General features: G+C 45.8%; 1 protein-coding gene across 2 annotated transcripts in view; it reads right to left on the bottom strand.

Moving 5' to 3' along the window:
- The window catches only part of TRERF1 (transcriptional regulating factor 1), a 213,170-nt gene that overhangs the window by 70,818 nt on the left and 124,856 nt on the right, over window positions 1-17,496 (bottom strand). For both annotated transcript variants that reach the window (XM_073553435.1, XM_073553436.1), the window contains one exon: window positions 3,854-3,984. The gene's annotated coding sequence lies outside the window, so the exon portion shown is untranslated. The remainder of the gene's footprint in view (window positions 1-3,853; window positions 3,985-17,496) is intronic.

Genomic DNA, 17,496 nt, shown 5'->3' with positions numbered 1-17,496 from the left:
ACAGGGGTACCAGGATAAATTGGACCCCAAAAGTTGTTGTACAGTTAGTCCTGAGTACACTGGTACCCCATATGTGGGGGGGACAACTGTTTGGGCACACGTCGGGGCTCAGCAGGGAGGTAGTGACATTTTGAAATGCTGACTTTGATGGCATGGTCTGAGGGTGTCATGTTACATTTGCAGAGCCCCTGTGTGCCTAAACAGTAGAAACCCCCGGCATGTGACCTCATTTTGGAAACTAGACCCCCCAAGGAACTTATCTAGATGTGTGGTGAGCACCTTGAACCCCCAAGTGCTTCACAGAAGTTTATAACGCAGAGCCGTGAAAATAAAAAATCATTTTTTTTCCTCAAAAAAAAAAAGATTTTTAGCCCGCAATTTTTTTTCACAACAGTAACGGGATGAATTGGACCCCAAAAGTTGTTGTACAGTTTGTCCTGAGTACGCTGATACCCCATATGTGGGGGGGAACCACTGTTTGGGCACACGTCAGGGCTCGGAAGGGAAGTAGTGACATTTTGAAATGCTGACTTTGATGGCATGGTCTGCGGGCATCATGTTACATTTGCAGAGCCCTTGATGTACCTAAACTGTGGAAACCCCCCACAAGTGACCCCATTTTGGAAACTAGACCCCATAAGGAAGTTGCCTAAATGTGTGGTGAGCACACTGAACCCCCAAGTGCTTCACAGAAGATTATAACGCAGAGCCATGAAAATAAAAAATAATTTTTTTTCCTCAAAAAATGATTTTTTAGCTCTCAATTTTTTATTTTCACAAGGGTAACAGGAGAAATTGGACCCCAAAAGTTGTTGTCCAGTTTGTCATGAGTACGCTGGTACCCCATATGTGGGGGGGAACCATTGTTTGGGCACACGTCAGGGCTCGGAATGGAAGTAGTGACGTTTTGAAATGCAGACTTTGATGGAATAGTCTGCGGTCGTAATTACGTTTGCAGAGCCCCTGATGTGCCTAAACAGTGGAAACCCCCCACAAGTGACCCCATTTTGGAAACTAGACCTTCCAAGGAAGGTATGTAAGATGTGTTGTGAGCACTTTGAACCCCCAAGTGCTTCACAGACGTTTATAATGCAGAGACGTGAAAATGAAAAAATCATTTTTTTTCCACAAAAATAATTTTTTAGCCCCCAATTTTTTATTTTCCCAAGGGTAACACGGGAAATTAGTCCCCAAAAGTTGTTGTGCAATTTTTCCTGAGTACGCTGATACCCCATATGTTGGGGTAAACCACTGTTTGGGCACATGTCAGGGCTTGGAAGGGAGGATGCACCGTTTGACTTTTTGAACGCAAAATTGGCTGGAATCAATGGTTGCACCATGTCGCGTTTGGAGACCCCCTGATGTGCCTAAACAGTGGAAACCCCTCAATTCTAACTCCAACCCTAACCCCAACACACCCCTAACCACAGCCCTAACCCTAACACATCCCTAACCACAAGCCTAACCCTAATTCCAACACTAACCCTAATTCCAACCCTAACCCTAATTCTAATCCTAATTCCAACCCTAACCCTAATTCCAACCCTAACCCTAATTCCAACCCTAACCCTAATTCAACCCTAACCCTCTTTCCAACCCTAACCCTCTTTCCAACCCTAACCCTCTTTCCAACCCTAACCCTCTTTCTAATCCTAACCCTAACCCTCTTTCCAACCCTAACCCTCTTTCCAACCCTAACCCTCTTTCCAACCCTAACCCTAACCCTCTTTCCAACCCTAACCCTCTTTCCAACCCTAACCCTCTTTCTAACCCTAACCCTCTTTCCAACCCTAACCCTCTTTTCAACCCTAACCCTAACCCTCTTTTCAACCCTAACCCTAATGGAAAAATAAAAATAAAAATATTTTCTTTACTTTATTAGTTGTGCCTACCTATGGGGGTGATAATCGGGGGGTTTATTTACTTTTTCTTTCATTTTGATCACTGTGAGAGTGATCAAAATGAAAGAATGGAATCTGCAGCTGGCAGATTCGGGCGGGCGCATTGCGCATGCGCCCGCCATTTTCAAGATGGCAGCGCCCATGAGCCGGACCCGCCGAACACCGGGAGCGACAGGGGGACTTAGAAGGTGCCGGGGGAGGTGAGATGGGGTGAGGGGGTTATCGGAAGCTGGCGGGGAGCAGAGGGAATGGGAGGGGGGCAGATGATGACAGCGGCGGCAGATCGCCGCTGTCATTCAGTTGCGGGGGGGGCGATTGCCAGTGGGGGGGGTGGAATCGGTGTCTCCAGCCATGTCCGATGCTACAGCAGCATCGGTAGCAGAATTTCTTCTAGGTGTTTGTATATTTCCGCAGGAAGACCGTCTGCTCCCGGGGCCCTCTCATTAGTTATGCCATGCAGAGCCATCTCCAACTCCTCTACTGTGATAGGAGACTCCAACTTATCCCTATCTTCCATAGATAGTGTCAGAAGCAGTCCCGCTCCTAGAAATGCCTCCGCCCCCCCTTCCCCTCCCATTCTACTCGATCAATAGAGGTTCTGGTAAAAACCTGCGAAGACCTCCAGAATTTCGGGCGTCTCAGTAACCCTTGTCCCCTTTGCAGTATCCATACTATGTATAAATGAGCTGCCTCTCTGGGCTGCAGCTATAATCGACAATAGATGACCAACTTTTTCCCCTTCTTCATAGAATCTAATCTTCTGAAAAGCCTGCTTCTTAGTTTCTTTATCTAGTAGTAACCTATTGACCCTTTCATGTGCCTGCCTAAGTGTCAGTTGAGTGTCGGGTGAGCAGAATTAGGTTTAATTGACCCAAGAAAATTATTTGTGTAACGTGATTTTTTTTTTTCTTTTCTAAGCCGTTTACAGACATTTTTTTCCGGCCGCACACAACCTCTTTATATCTGCTTCAAACCAAATAAACTCTTTTTTTTATGACTTGTAGCTGCGAGACAACAGCAAACATACTAGGAAATGCTTCTGAAAGTTATTGCGGTAAAATAATTAAGAATCCATTACTGAACATTTGTGTGATTCACTTACTGTAGATACCATTTTATTGTTTTATAACCTGATTTTCAGACTCCAGAGAGAAGCAATTCAGTAGAAATAGAAAAACCTTTAGCTGGTCAGATCCCGAGAATGATAACAGCAGCGGAGGAGTGTGCTGATCATGTGGGAGGCAGTGACCTGTTCGCTCCTGTGACTGGATTGATAAGGACAAAGCTCCCTGTAACAGGGCAGCCTGATAAAGTCAATGGGAATAGCTCAGTGGCCAATTTGGACAAAATAACGACAGTGGCAGGACAGACGTGTGCTGACTTTGAGGGTGGCAGTGACCTATCTCATATGACAGCACGGTGGGCCAGTAATGAGCACTGTTGCTTTGCAGCGCTGGGGTCCTGGCTTCAAACCCACCAAGGACAATATCCACAAGCAGTTGGCATGTTCTCCGTCCTCCGGGTACTCCAAAGGTAGGGAATTTAGATTGTGAACCCCAATAAAGACAGTGATGATGATGTTTGGAGCTATACTGTATAAGTGAGTATAATAAAAATAATATATTTAAGAAAAGACAGATAATAGCTGTTAGTCTATTTCCCACTGCCAATGAAACAGCCGAAATGTCCAGTTTGCCGATACGGAAAAGTCGGGGGCGACTCCATACGGTAAGACTGTTGGCGTCGGTGTGTGCAACATTAATTGAGAACAGAGCAGCATGCAACAACATAGGAGGTTACGGCTAATACTGGGCACTAAATATCAGATTTGCACACAGTCATTCCAGTTTTAGGTTTGTGCCTTTGGTCTGAAAGATCAGGAAGTATTTAAGTACATAGACGAAAACAGCGACCGACCAGCGCACAAGACATGAGTGTAACGAACGCCGTACCTTTTTCTCGCCTCTATTGATAGGAGTCCTCTCGCAGGATGAACTGTGTCACTACTTTAAGAGAAGTTGCTGTCAAAATCAGATTTCAGATGCTTCCCTTTTTCACTTGAATTAAGTGTAATGGATCAATTCTAGACAAAATAAAAAATAAAAATAAAATAACAATTTAGAACTTTTTTTCATTAAAACATATGATTACTGTTCTACAGGATTCTGCTGTATACAGGCGCCTTTTCTCTCCATATCCACCTGAACCGCATGTATTATGTATCAGTCACTGGTGGCATTATTGGATTCATAAGTCTACTCTGAAACATTGCAGAGAAAACATATGTTGAGACTATCTACAATGATTAGTGGAAGAGGCAGGTCCCCGGGGGCTTTTCTTGCCCCTATCCATTTGACTAACAGGTCTTTCCCTATACGCACATACAGGCAAAGGGAAAGACCTGTCAATCAAGGGGAGTAGGGCGGGGAGAAACTGCTGCAGACCAGCGTCAGACTAGTTGAGACACATAGTCCAGGACCGATTTTTCACAGTTTCAGAGTAAAACAGACATGGCAGACATAATGCAGCCCGTGTTGGATTCATGCTGTCCTTGGTTTGGGCAGCAATAATCAGTTGACAGGTCATGAGCAGACATGCTTTGATCCCTCTCTCCCGTCTGCTGCTCAGTGCACTCAAAATCACATAGTAGCAGGGGGCTGACACCGACAGGAGAGGGAGATGAGAATGCACCAGCTCTGTCACTGCAGGGTCCAAGTGCATGCAAACATAGTGTCAATGCGTGCGCCTCCGGTACCCCGCCCCTGTCAGCATCTGTAGATCGCTGCAGGCAGAAAAGAGAGGAGAGTACACCTGCACTGACAGGGTGTGTGTTCGTGAGTCCTGCAGGATCAGTGCATGCAGGGTTGGGGACTCCTACCTAGCAGTGCTTCAAAGCGAGCGCTATCAATCAACGTTAGAGAAGGTGTGCAGGGTTGTAACTGAAAGGGCAGAACGGTGCACCAAAGGTTCACCAATGTTCCCTCATTTACATATGTAATAAATCATTTTTATTTATTTTAGAAAAAAGGAAATTAGTGAAATCTGTACTACAGTTATTATTTTTACAAGGGCCATGCTGTATGAATGCATAAATGTTTTAATTTGAGTTTTAGGGGTGAAAGACTCCTTTTAAATCACATATCATGGAACTACAAAATCAGTAATTATCTGATTGACCATGAAAGAGTACATACGATTGTCTGTCTGAAGTTTTAAAACTTCTTTGACTTACATTAACTTCTATCTGTGAGTGCTGCATGCTCAATCATCAGTACATCCCTATGAGATGCAGCACCAGCCTTTCTTCCTTGACTCCTGCTTGTAACAGCTGAAACATAAAAACCTATCACAAGCAGAAGGCAGGGGAGACAAGCTGAAGATGCATCACATCACATAGAATAATCTAATACTTTTGCCCTATGACTGCTGCTCTTGGATAATATTCAGAGCAGAAAAAGGTCAGAATGACAAGACTTCACTTATCTGCAAAGCCAGATTTATCATGGGTATAGTAGTTACTGGAACCAAATCAGAGGGGAAGAAGGAGCCAAGATAGTAGACACACCAAGTGTGGACATACCATAGGTGCAATTGCACAGGGGCCCAAGAGGCAAGGGTGTCCTCTTTCACAGCAGTACATAAAGGAGTGCAGTATGATAAACTATTGTACTGTAAAGGGTCTACACACAGGTCTTGCACAGAGGCACAAAAAAGCCCCTCAATCTTTACTAGCATAAGATGCACAATTGAGACAAACATATAACTGGAGTGCTGCTTTCATGTACAGTTATGATTTTTTTTTTGGCTTGTGACTATGAAGATCTACTAAACAGTTGTCATGGGCCAAAACGACAATGATCCAAGTCATTTATATCCGATGCAATAATCTGTCTGAGACTGATGGACAAGACTGTAAGTGAAGCAACTGTAAGCACAGGATTTGCATTTCAGAAAATGATGACATCTAAAAAACATGAAAAACCTGAAAAGCTAGGACTACTCAGCAGACTTTGGAGAATTTGGCATAAACGTACTTGGCAACCTCACCAGGAAACAGAATAACCAGCAATAATTGTTTTGACTTGTCCCAGTCATATCTGTTGCATGAAGGTGAAGCCAATTCAAATTGCTTCAGTTAAGAAAATATCACAGGAACTCAGCCAGGAGACTCGCTCTGGCAAAAATTAAGAGACCACTTTCTATTGTTCAGTTTGTCTGATTTTTCTCTTTATAGGTATATTTTTGAGTAAAATATAAATTGTTCTTTTAGTCTATAAACTTCTGACATGTCTCCGAATTTCCAAGCACTAAATTTTGTATTTTTTTTTCTGACAAAAAAAATAGTCAAGACTAACCACCCCCCCCCAGTGCTTTCAGACCTCAAATAATGTAATGAAAACAAGTTCATAATCAGTTAGAAACAACAATACTAATGTTTTAACTCAGGAAGAGTTCAGAAATCAATATTTTGTGGGATAACCATGATTTTTAAAAACACGTTCAAGCGTCTTGGCAGGCTTTCCACCAGTCTTTCACACTGCTTCTGGCGCAAAAATGTAAGCAGTTCTTCTTTGTGTGATGGCTTGTGACTCATCATCCTCTTGATTACATTCCAGAGGTTTTCAATGGGGTTCAGGTATGGAGAATGGGCTGCCCATGACAGGGTTTTGATGTGGTGGTCTCTTAATTTTTTCCGAAGCTGTACATTAGACAAGAGTTGGCTAATAATACCAACATTGGGTACACAGCTATGGTCTCCAATTCCTGTGTAACATCCTGTGTAAAATCCCAAACACACCAAAAAGGCCTACATAAAAATAGATAGCTGTTGGCTGGAAGTTCTGGCAAATGCAATTTCCCCCGACTCACCCATAGGCTAGGATCACATAACTGTCTTTCTCTCATGTGAGAAGATTGGTCAGAAATATGCTAATCACACTTTGATCGGACTGTGATCTGATTTTCTTGGATGTGAAGAATATATCACTTCTCCCCAATGCCTCAAAACTACTGGAACAGCATGTCCATCTTGAACTGTCCTCCTACCTCTCCTTCTGCTCCCTTGTTGACCAGTTACTGTCTGGCTTCCAACCACATCAATCAACCGTAACTGCCCTAAAGTCACCAATAATCTACTAACTCTGCTAAAGCCAATGACACTATTCTGTCCTCCTCCTGGACCTGTCCACTGCCTTCGACACAGTGGATCATTCCCTCTTACTATAGATTCTCTCATCTTTTGGCATCACAGACCTGGCTCTATCTTACATCTGTTCATACCTTACAGACGGGACTTTCAGCATCTGTCACTCACATACCACCTCCTCATCTCTCCCCCTATCTCTCGGTGTCCCCCAAAGTATAGTTCTAAGACTCCTGCTCTTCTCCATCTACACCTCCGGCCTGGGACATCTCATAGAGCCCATGACTTTCAAGATCATCTCTATCCTGAAGACACACAGTAACCAGAATACCACGTTTGTTGGCTATTTCATCCCTCTCTTCTGCTCGATTTCTAAAATTTAACATGAAGAAAGCAGAATTCATCATCTTTCCCCCATCTCACTCAACCCCACCAACAGACCTATCGATGAAAGCCAATGACTGCTCACTCACCCCCAGTCCCACAAGATTGCTGCCTTGTGGTAACCCTTGACTCTGCTCTATCCTTCAAACCACATATCCAAAACCTTTCCACCTCCTGGCGACTCAAAAAAATTCTCCATTTAGTCTGTCTATGAAATTCGGACAACGTTAGGATGGCGTTTGATTTTTTTCAATGGATCGATAGACTTGAATGGCTGATTTTTTTCACTTGGACCACTTGGTCAAAATGACGGATAACAATCCTCTGATTTTTACGGTTCTGTGCACAAGTCCATGCACAGAACATTTGTTTCAGCTGAGTATCTCCGAAGAGAACTAAAGAATCTGACATTGGAAATCCAACAGGCTGGTTCCATCTCTCCCGACATCTGTCGGGAAAGAGTCGGGAGGCCCCCCTACGCACATATTGGACCATAGGTCAATCCCACTGATATTGGCTGGTTCATCTGACTTTAGTTTAATGTATCGGGGAGAACCTTAGCTCTTGTTTTTTCTAAATGAGGAACAGAGGAAGTCAGACTGCCTCTATAAATAATCAATTATTGGGAGATCCAATTGGTATCAGTGTCATTGTCATCAACTGTGACATAAAAAAAAAAATAACAAAAAAAATTGACATTTCTGTAAGTACAAAAACTATGATGAAATATTGTCAGGCTAGTCAAACATCTGAATGCTCAGCTTCCTTATTATATATTTAGTTAAAAAATGATGACATATGATACCAGGAAAGCGTTACGGTCAGAAAGAATGCAAGAACAAAGCGACTTACATAATATTTTACAAGCTGAACCGACTGACTAACAAAAAGATAAAGACGCTTATTAATGGACTTTTTCCTGCAGGACAATCCTAGTCCGCTGTCCCTGGGTAGTAGAACTAAAAGCGCTGTCCTTGGGTAGTAGGGCTAAGAGCACTGTCTCTGGGTAGTTGGGCTAAGAGGGCTGTCCCTGTGTAGTAGGGCTAAGAGCGCTGTCCCTGTGTAGTAGGGCTAAGAGGGCTGTCCCTGTGTAGTAGGGCTAAGAGCGCTGTCCTTGTGTAGTAGGGCTAAGAGGGCTGTCCCTGTGTAGTAGGGCTAAGAGTGCTGTCTCTGTGTAGTAGGGCTAAGAGCGCTGTCCCTGTGTAGTAGGGCCAAGAGCGCTATCTCTGTGTAGTAGGGCCAAGAGCGCTGTCCCTGTGTAGTAGGGCTAAGTGCGCTGTCTCTGGGTAGTAGGACTAAGAGCGCTGTCTCTGTGTAGTACGGCTAAGAGCGTTGTCTCTGGGTAGTAGGGCTAAGAGCGCTGTCCCTGTGTAGTAGGGCTAAGAAGGCTGTCCCTGTGTGGTAGGGCTAAGAGGGCAGTCTCTGGTTAGTAAGGCTAAGAGCGATGTCCCTGTGTAGTAGGGATAAGAGCGCTGTCACTGTGTAGTAGGGCTAAGAGCGCTGTCTCTGTGTAGTAGGGCTAAGAGCACTGTCCCTGTGTAGTAGGGATAAGAGCGCTGTCACTATGTAGTAGTGCTAAGAGCGCTGTCCCTGTGTAGTAGGGCTAAGAGCGCTATCTCTGGGTAACAAGGCTAAGAGCACTGTCCCTGTGTAGTAGGGCTAAGTGTGCTATCCCTGTGTAGTAAGGCTAAGAGCGCTGTCCCTGGATAGCAAGGCTAAGAGCATTGTCCCTGGGTAGAAGGGCTAAGAGCACTGTTCCTGTGCAGTAGGGCTAAGAGCGCTGTCTCTGGGTAGCAAGGCTAAGAGAGTAGTCCCTGGGTAGTAAGGCGAAGAGCGCTGTCTCTGGGTAGTAGGGCTAAGAGCGCTGTCCCTGTGTAGTAGGGATAAGAACGCTGTCACTATGTAGTAGGGCTAAGAGCGCTGTCCCTGTGTAGTAGGGCTAAGAGCGCTATCTCTGGGTAGCAAGGAGCACTGTCCCTGTGTAGTAGGGCTAAGAGTGCTGTCCCTGTGTAGTAAGGGTACCGTTACACCTAGCGATGCACCAGCGATCCCGACCAGCGATATGACGCGGTCACGATCTCTGGTGCATCGCTAAGTGGTCGCTAGTGAGCTGCCACACAGGCAGATCTCACCAGCGACATCGCTGGGGACGGGGATCGCTACTTACCTGTCACACTAGGCGATCCTGCGTCCTCCCGCCCGGCTCCACGCTCGTCGGCGCCACAGGAAGCGCAGCAGGAAGTGGCCGACGAGGAATGATCCAGGAGCTTCTCGCGCGATCAGCGATAACCAGCGGGGGAGCCGGTCGGAGGTAAGTATCACATGCAGCGATATCGCTGCAACGTCACAAAATCGGTGACTTTACAGCGATATTGCTAGCGATATCGCAGTGTGTAACGGGGGCTTTAGGCTAAGAGCGCTGTCCCTGGATAGCAAGGCTAAGAGCGTTGTCCCTGGGTAGAAGGGCTAAGAGCACTGTTCCTGTGCAGTAGGGCTAAGAGCGCTGTCTCTGGGTAGCAAGGCTAAGAGAGTAGTCCCTGGGTAGTAAGGCGAAGAGCGCTGTCTCTGGGTAGTAGGGCTAAGAGCGCTGTCCCTGAATTGCAAGGCTGAGATTGTTGTCCCTGGGTAGTAGTGCTAGTAGAGAGCTGTGCATGACCTTATGGTCCATGATCGACTGCGGCCAATGCTAGGTACTGGCTGCATCTTCTCTGATTCAAAGATGGAACCACACATAAGTGCTGGCTCTCTATGTTAACTTGGTTGCAAAGATGGCACCTGCTCCTTGTACTTGTGCCAACACCTCTACTAAACAATGGCTGTATCTGCTCAGTTTCCAAGATGGCACCCACTCCTCATGATGGCACAGCCCTCCTCTGCTAAGCACTGTATGTGTTGACATAGAACACAGCCAGTATTCAGTAAAAAAAAGTGGCACCAGCACAGGGGCCGAGCAGGTACCATCTTGGATTTTCAGCTCCGATGCATACCCTCTACACTGCTTGAACCGGCTCTCTATACAGGGGATAGTGAAGAGCTGGTGCTTTTGTGCCTTGACCAAGCGAGCCACATAAAATTGTGTGCTGAGTTAGATTCGGTCCATGGGTCTCGAATTTGACATTGACTTTTAAGATTCCTAAATTTTATGATTTCTCTCATAGTAGATTGGTGGTAAATTGTTGACCTGAGATACTGTGACATTTATCACTTATTAAAGGGATTAAGTAAACCCATGCAATTTATGTTCATATTAATCAACAAAGCAGTAAACCATAGTATGTGTCAACTATACCAAACATTAGCAAGAAACAAAAAAAAAGGAAGCAAAATAGAGAAGATAAAAAAAATAATAATTTTGGATAAAAAACAAAGACACAATGTACCAATAGTCTACATTTAGAAATGTAGAGATGTGGGGTATACTATTGAGGAAAGAAACTGGCATATATGGTACTAAATCCAAGTTTGTTTTTAGAAGACTGATTAATGACAGACTATATTAATGGGAGGAGGGGCTCGATTATGTGGCTAGCATCCAGCTGAAAGGGACATCTGGGTCAGGCTAGAATTGACTGTAACACAAAAGATATGTCTGAACTCAGTAGACTCTCCCTAGTGGTGTTAGCAGTCAGAAGTCAATTTTTTTTCATAATCCTTTGCCATAAAACACATTTTCTTGTGCCACTCGGACAGTTCAGATTCCTTTTATACAGAGCAATAGCCTATACAAGCTTAGCTTAATTGTTCTTGTTATAGACATTCTAATTTAAGGGATCCATCTTCATAACCCGCCTAACAGAATTTTAATCTAGTGTGAATATTGTCTACACTATATGGAGAAAAGTATTCGGACAAACCTCTTAATCATTGAATTCAGGTTTTTCACTCAGTGCGCTGATATATAACCTCCGTCCCCCCGTGCCCATTGTTTAACATCCGATTCCATTTTCCCTTGGTATATAACAAGCTGCACCCCGCCATGCCATCTGCCTTTACCAACATATGACAGAACAGCTTAAAAGGGAGACCAAAAGCAATAAAAATGGATTTTTGGGGTATGTCAAAAGCAAAAGAAAAGTCAAGCTATAGCATTTTTACAAGGTGAAAAGGACAAAAATTAGCAGACCAAACTTTTAAATTCCTATTTTGCATCTGTGTTCTCTAAGAAAGCAATTGTAACATCAAGAAATCTTCACTGTGCTATCGAAGGAATTAAAGAATTCAAGCTATCTATAAATAGAGAGAAGGTGAGGGAACACTTAGCTAATTTACATGAATTTAATTCTCCTGGTCCAGATGAATTACATCCTACGGTACTGTATGTCACGCCGCACTCACCTGGAGGCGGGACCTTCACGCCGCGCTCATCTGGAGGCGAGACTTTGGTCCCGACGTCATCTCTTCCGGAGCCGCGGTCGCTTCAGGGGTCCCATCGGGTGCGCACGTGCACTTCTTGTACCCAGGCTCCCACCTCCTCCATGTTGGGTATGCACTTGCGCGCTCTTGTCAGTTCAGTCTCCAGGTCCGTCCTCTATATGGTAATGGAGGACTTGACCCGGAAGCTTTAGTGGTCATGTGCTACTGTATATCAGGCTACCTCCCCCTATGGGAGGTGCCTGATTATTGTTGTGCTTCCAGGCTTGGTCTGGTGTGTCCCTGCCTGGCTGTGCGCTGTATTCAGGCCCTGTCCTATACTCAGCCGTGCCTCTCGGTACTCGCTCTGAACCTGCACTCTGTCTTGGACTCTAATGTGCCTCTTGGCACACGATCTGAATCCGCTCTCTGCTTTGTACTCAGTTGTGCCTCCTGGCACACACTCTGTCCCTGTATTCTGTTACACCTCCTGGCACACCAGCTGCCCCACTCAGTACTCTGACATGCTCCTTGCACGCGTCCTGTTTTGTTCACCCCCGGACGTACTAGTCGCTGCACACCATACATGCTCTCGTGTACCCGTCTTGCACTATCCTGTATCTAGCGCACTCCCGTGTACACACCCTGTGTTCCCGAGTACACCCTGCACCCCCCTGCAGACACCCTCACGCGTGTCTCCTGTGAGCCGGCCGCCTGGTGACAGCAGTCGTGGTACCTTATCCCCTGGGGCTTGCTCCTGACACTCCCTGTATAGGGGGTGGTCCTCACTAGGCCAGCTCGCCCTGGGAGGGTTGGTGCCACGACCCAGACGGTCCACTCCAGGAGTCGTCACACTGTAAAACTTAGCAGCGGAAATTGAAGAACCACTAGCCAGAATCTTTGAAATTTCCTGGAGTACAGGAGACGTTCCAGAACACTGCAGAAGGGCAAACGTTATCCCTATCTTCACAAAAGGAAAGACGATGGAACAAGGAAATTAAAGGCAGGTGAGCCTCGCTTCTATACAGTAGAGTTCAACATAATAGCAGTCCAATATGGCACATGCAGGCCCAGAAGAGATCTCCCTGAAGCTCTCTGCGCGATATTCCCGGGGAGGTAACAACACTTCCCCTGACGGCAACCTTACCACTACGAGTGGTGTTACAATGCAGGGCGAAGCAGACCCCACAATAAGAGAGCATCCAAACCATCCTATGATATCTGCCTGCCGGGATGGCCCGCCGTCTGTCTTACCTCCTCCACCTACCCTCCATTTAGCCGCGTCCCTAACACCACAGTGCGGACCTTCGACCCCTCTCTTTGGGGGACAACCTGCAGCATCCATGGGAGTCGATTTCACATTACTATATAATAAGATTAAAGACATCCCGACTAAACAAGACATGGAACAATACAATGTTCGCCTGGAATCATCTTATAAAGCTGAACTTTCCATACTTAAGGACGATATCCAACAATGCGGAGAGAAAGCTGAATCTCATGATCAGCTTTTGGCTTCCCTGAACGAAAGAGTAGAGGCTCAAGAGGCTGCTGTGACCGCGCAAGCTAGGCAGTTACAGATCCTTGCAGAGATGCTGGACGATTCCGAAAACAGAGGACGCAGGAATAACATGTGAATACGGGGATTACCCGAATCCATATCTCCCCAAGAGTTAAATACCACTTTGAGAGGCATTTTCAACTCAGTATTAGACAGGCCCCAAGATACTCCACTAGAGCTAGATCGTGCTCATAGGGCTCTGGGCCCGCGTCCAAATGAACAGGACCCACCGAGAGATGTGATATGCCGGTCCATAAGTACCAACTTACAGATGGGGTCATGGGGGCGGCCAGGAGAGCAGGGCCCATTAAGCACTTGGACACCCGCATTCAGCTCCTACCAGATCTATCCAGATGGACTTTGCAGAGACGCAGAGCTCTTCGCCCACTCTTGGATGAGCTGCGGCAGCATGATCTTCTTTATACCTGGGGGTTTCCGTTTTGCCTCCGGGTCCAGAAGAGAGACAGAGTACATCGCTTGAGCCACCCTAGCGGAGTCCCGGCATTCTCGGCCGCTTTGGATATATCTGAGGTGGACATCCCCGACTGGCCACCTTTACCATCCTTTTACAGAATGTACGACCCTCGCAGGGGGCAGGCTCCTCAGCGACAGCGCCGACCTGATAGACGGCTCAATGGACATGGGCACGCACATCCGGGAGAAAGAGAGAATGATTGATTGAGAAGTTTTATGATGTGGGGTGGGTTCTCGCTTGGGTGCGAGGGGTCGGGGATGGGGGATCATTCTTATTAGTAATGCAGAACTGAATGTCAAATCAGTATTTACTATAAGTCGATATCCTTTGTCTCTTTCTTCCTCTTTCCCCCCTCCCTCCCCTTGCCCCCTCCCGTGTATTATCGGACAGTGGTGTCCCCTTACTAAATATTTCCGGATGCTTCGATAGCTCATCATCTGCTGTGTTCTATTTGAAAAGAAGGCATGATTCCTGGAAGCTTATGCTGCTTTAGATTTAAAGGTTGTGGTATCTTTAACTTTATCAGTCTTGATGGTACTGATGCTATATAAGATATGTGATATGTTGATAGCTTATGTGCTTGTTAGATGAGGTTATATATAATCCTTATACGTTAGATTCCCTACTTTATGGGTATGCGAGTGCTATATCATTACGGGGTTGGGGACCGGAGGAGACGTCTCCCTTCTTGTCATACACTCACCCCCCCTGGAGGTGCTGTTTTGCCATTGAGGCGCACAGCAATTAATATTTACCTCCGCTTGGTTTCATGCTGTTTGTGGGTGTGTGCTTATTCACACTCGCTTCGGTAATTCTACTGTTACTTTTTGCTTTTTTCTAATTCTTTGTTTATTCTCTGTGTTTCTACTACCCCTACTAGTCTGCCCCCTCTTTCCACAGCGGGCGCTGGACTCCGAGGCAGACACATCCTTTTGGAAGAGACCTGATTCTTTCGATTCCAGATTGCAAACATAATGCCTGGTAAGATGGCCATACAAAAGATTACACTGGGCTCCTTGAATGTTAGGGGCTTTAATACACCGCAGAAGCGGTCACATATTCTATGTGGTATGCACAAGAAAAGAGTTAACGTATTGAAACTACAGGAGACTCATTTTAAGACTGGACATGTCCCTAATATACCCGATCGCTACTACACGACTTGGTTCCATAGCCCCAACCCGGAATCACGATCCCGAGGTGTTTCTATATCACTTCACAAATCTCTCCAACATACCATACTGGACACGCTAATTGACGCTGAGGGTAGGTACGTGATCTTGAAAATCCAGATTTTTTCAACATATACTACTGATTTTGCTGAAGGGGTTGTTATACTTGGGGGAAACTTTAATCTGACTCTTAATCCGACGTTGGATTCCACGGCGGCAAAGTCCTACCTCTCTCTCCGTTGACCTCTTTGAAAAGAGACCTTCATGACCTGCGTCTCACCGATGTTTGGAGGCTTCTTAACCCCAACATGAAGGATTATACGTTTTTCTCCACGCCACATAACTCATATGGCAGAATAGATTTCTTTCTCCTTAGCCACTGCGCGTTGGCCTGGGACCCGAAACCGTCCATTGCCAGTTTCCTGTGGTCGGATCATGCTCCAGTCTTTTTGGACATTAGTCCTCCCTACTGGGTGACGCGCCAGTGGACATGGAGCCTGAACGATAACCTTTTAAAAGACCCTGCATGTGAGGCTGACGTTAAAGCTACCATAGCGACATTTTGACATTTTTACAGGATCACGCACACGACGCCACTGCTATGCCTATCAAATGGGAAACCCTTAAATGCGTCCTCAGAGGGATACTTATTAAACACGGCTCCCGCCTGAAACAAATGAAAAATAGGGAAATTACGGATCTCACGGAAAAAATATTAACCCTGGAGGCGAATCATAAGAACGGTTTGGGGGTGGCAACACAGGCTGACTTGATCAAATGTAGAGATGACCTAAAGTCCCTGTTAACTGAGAAATTCCATCATCATAGAAACCGCTTTAAAAGTATATTATACGGCCAAGCTAATAAATGTGGACGTATGTTAGCTAGATTTCTACACCTGCGCTGTCAGACCACATACATCCCATCCCTTCAGAAGCATCGTGGTCAGACGACATCGAACCCAACCGAAATTCTTGACATAATGCGACGTTATTATCATACATTGTACAATATGAAAGGAGACAGTTCCCCTCATCTGCCCCTGGACCCCCAACCACAAATAGAATCTTATATACATGATACTGCCCTCCCGACATTGACTACAGACTTAACGGCACCATTGGAAACTGATTTCACAATTGAAGAGATCAACAAGGTCATTCGGAACACCCCAGCTGCTAAAGGTCCGGGACCGGACGGCTTCTCCCCTCATTTCTACAAGATGTTTCGAGAGCAACTTAACTCCATTATGACGCAGGTCTTTAACTCCATCGCAAACGATTCCCCGTTTGTCCCACAATCCTTAGAGGCTTTCATTACAGTAATACCGCAACCAGGGAGGGATCCCACGGTAGTGACTAACTATCGCCCAATATCACTCATTAACGTAGATGTGAAACTTTATGCAAAAATTTTAGCTAACCGACTAGCTCCCCTTCTACCTTTAGTTGTACATTCGGATCAGGTGGGGTTTGTACGGGGGAGGGAAGCGAGAGACGGAATAGGCAAAACTCTCATTCTGACTGCACATGCTAAATCAAAACGCAAACCGATGGCTCTGCTATCGATTGACGCGGAGAAAGCCTTTGACCGTGTACACTGGGGATTCATGTTTTCGGCATTACGGCAGATAGGCCTAGGGAACCGTTTCCTACACAGGATTGCGGCTCTGTACTCCAGCCCCTCGGCGAGAGTTAGGGTCAACGGTGCAATGTCAGACCCTTTCACCATCGGGAACGGCACACGACAGGGATGCCCTCTGTCGCCCCTACTATATACGGTAGTTATGGAACACTTGGCGGTAGCAATTAGGGGGAATCCCAGTGTGCACGATCTATGGGTGGACCGTGTTCATTATAAAGTCTCTCTATATGCGGACGACCTCCTATTGTATATATCTCAGCCGCACATTACCCTCCCGTCGTTGATGGTGGAGTTTCAAAAATACGGAGCAGTCAGTAATTTTAAAATTAATTTCCAGAAAACCGAAGCCCTTATTATATCCCCGGGACAAGCAGAACTTATGAGAACAATGGGGAATTTCCCCTTTCGTTGGAAAGTCGGAGCTATTCAATATTTAGGTGTTCAAGTTCCTACTGACATGACTGACCTTTACAAACTCAATTATTTGCCCCTTCTGGAATCGACCCTGAAAAGATTGGGTACGGACGTAAGAATATCTGGTGGTTTGGAAGGATGAACTCCATTAAGATGGACGTTCTTCCCAGGTTTTTATACCTGTTTCAGGCGGTCCCGATTGTACCGCCGAAGGCATTCTTTCAGACCATCAGATCTGCCCTGACTCGATTTATTTGGCAGACTTCCAAACCCCGTTTAAAGTACTCCATTCTGACTACCCCGAAGTCCAAAGGCGGTGCGGGCCTCCCTGACCTGGAGCTTTACCATAGAACCTTCTTACTAACACGTCTATTCGATTGGCAATTTGGCCATCGTTCCAAACAATGGGTTCAATTGGAACAGACATCCTTCAACATTCCTTTACAACATCT

The sequence above is a fragment of the Dendrobates tinctorius genome, unplaced genomic scaffold (assembly GCF_039654945.1).
Source record: "Dendrobates tinctorius isolate UK_male_01 unplaced genomic scaffold, ASM3965494v1 ptg000201l, whole genome shotgun sequence".
Lineage (NCBI taxonomy): Eukaryota > Metazoa > Chordata > Amphibia > Anura > Dendrobatidae > Dendrobates > Dendrobates tinctorius.
Note: the sequence above shows the minus strand (reverse complement) of the source record. Positions and strands in the feature narration are given on the sequence as shown.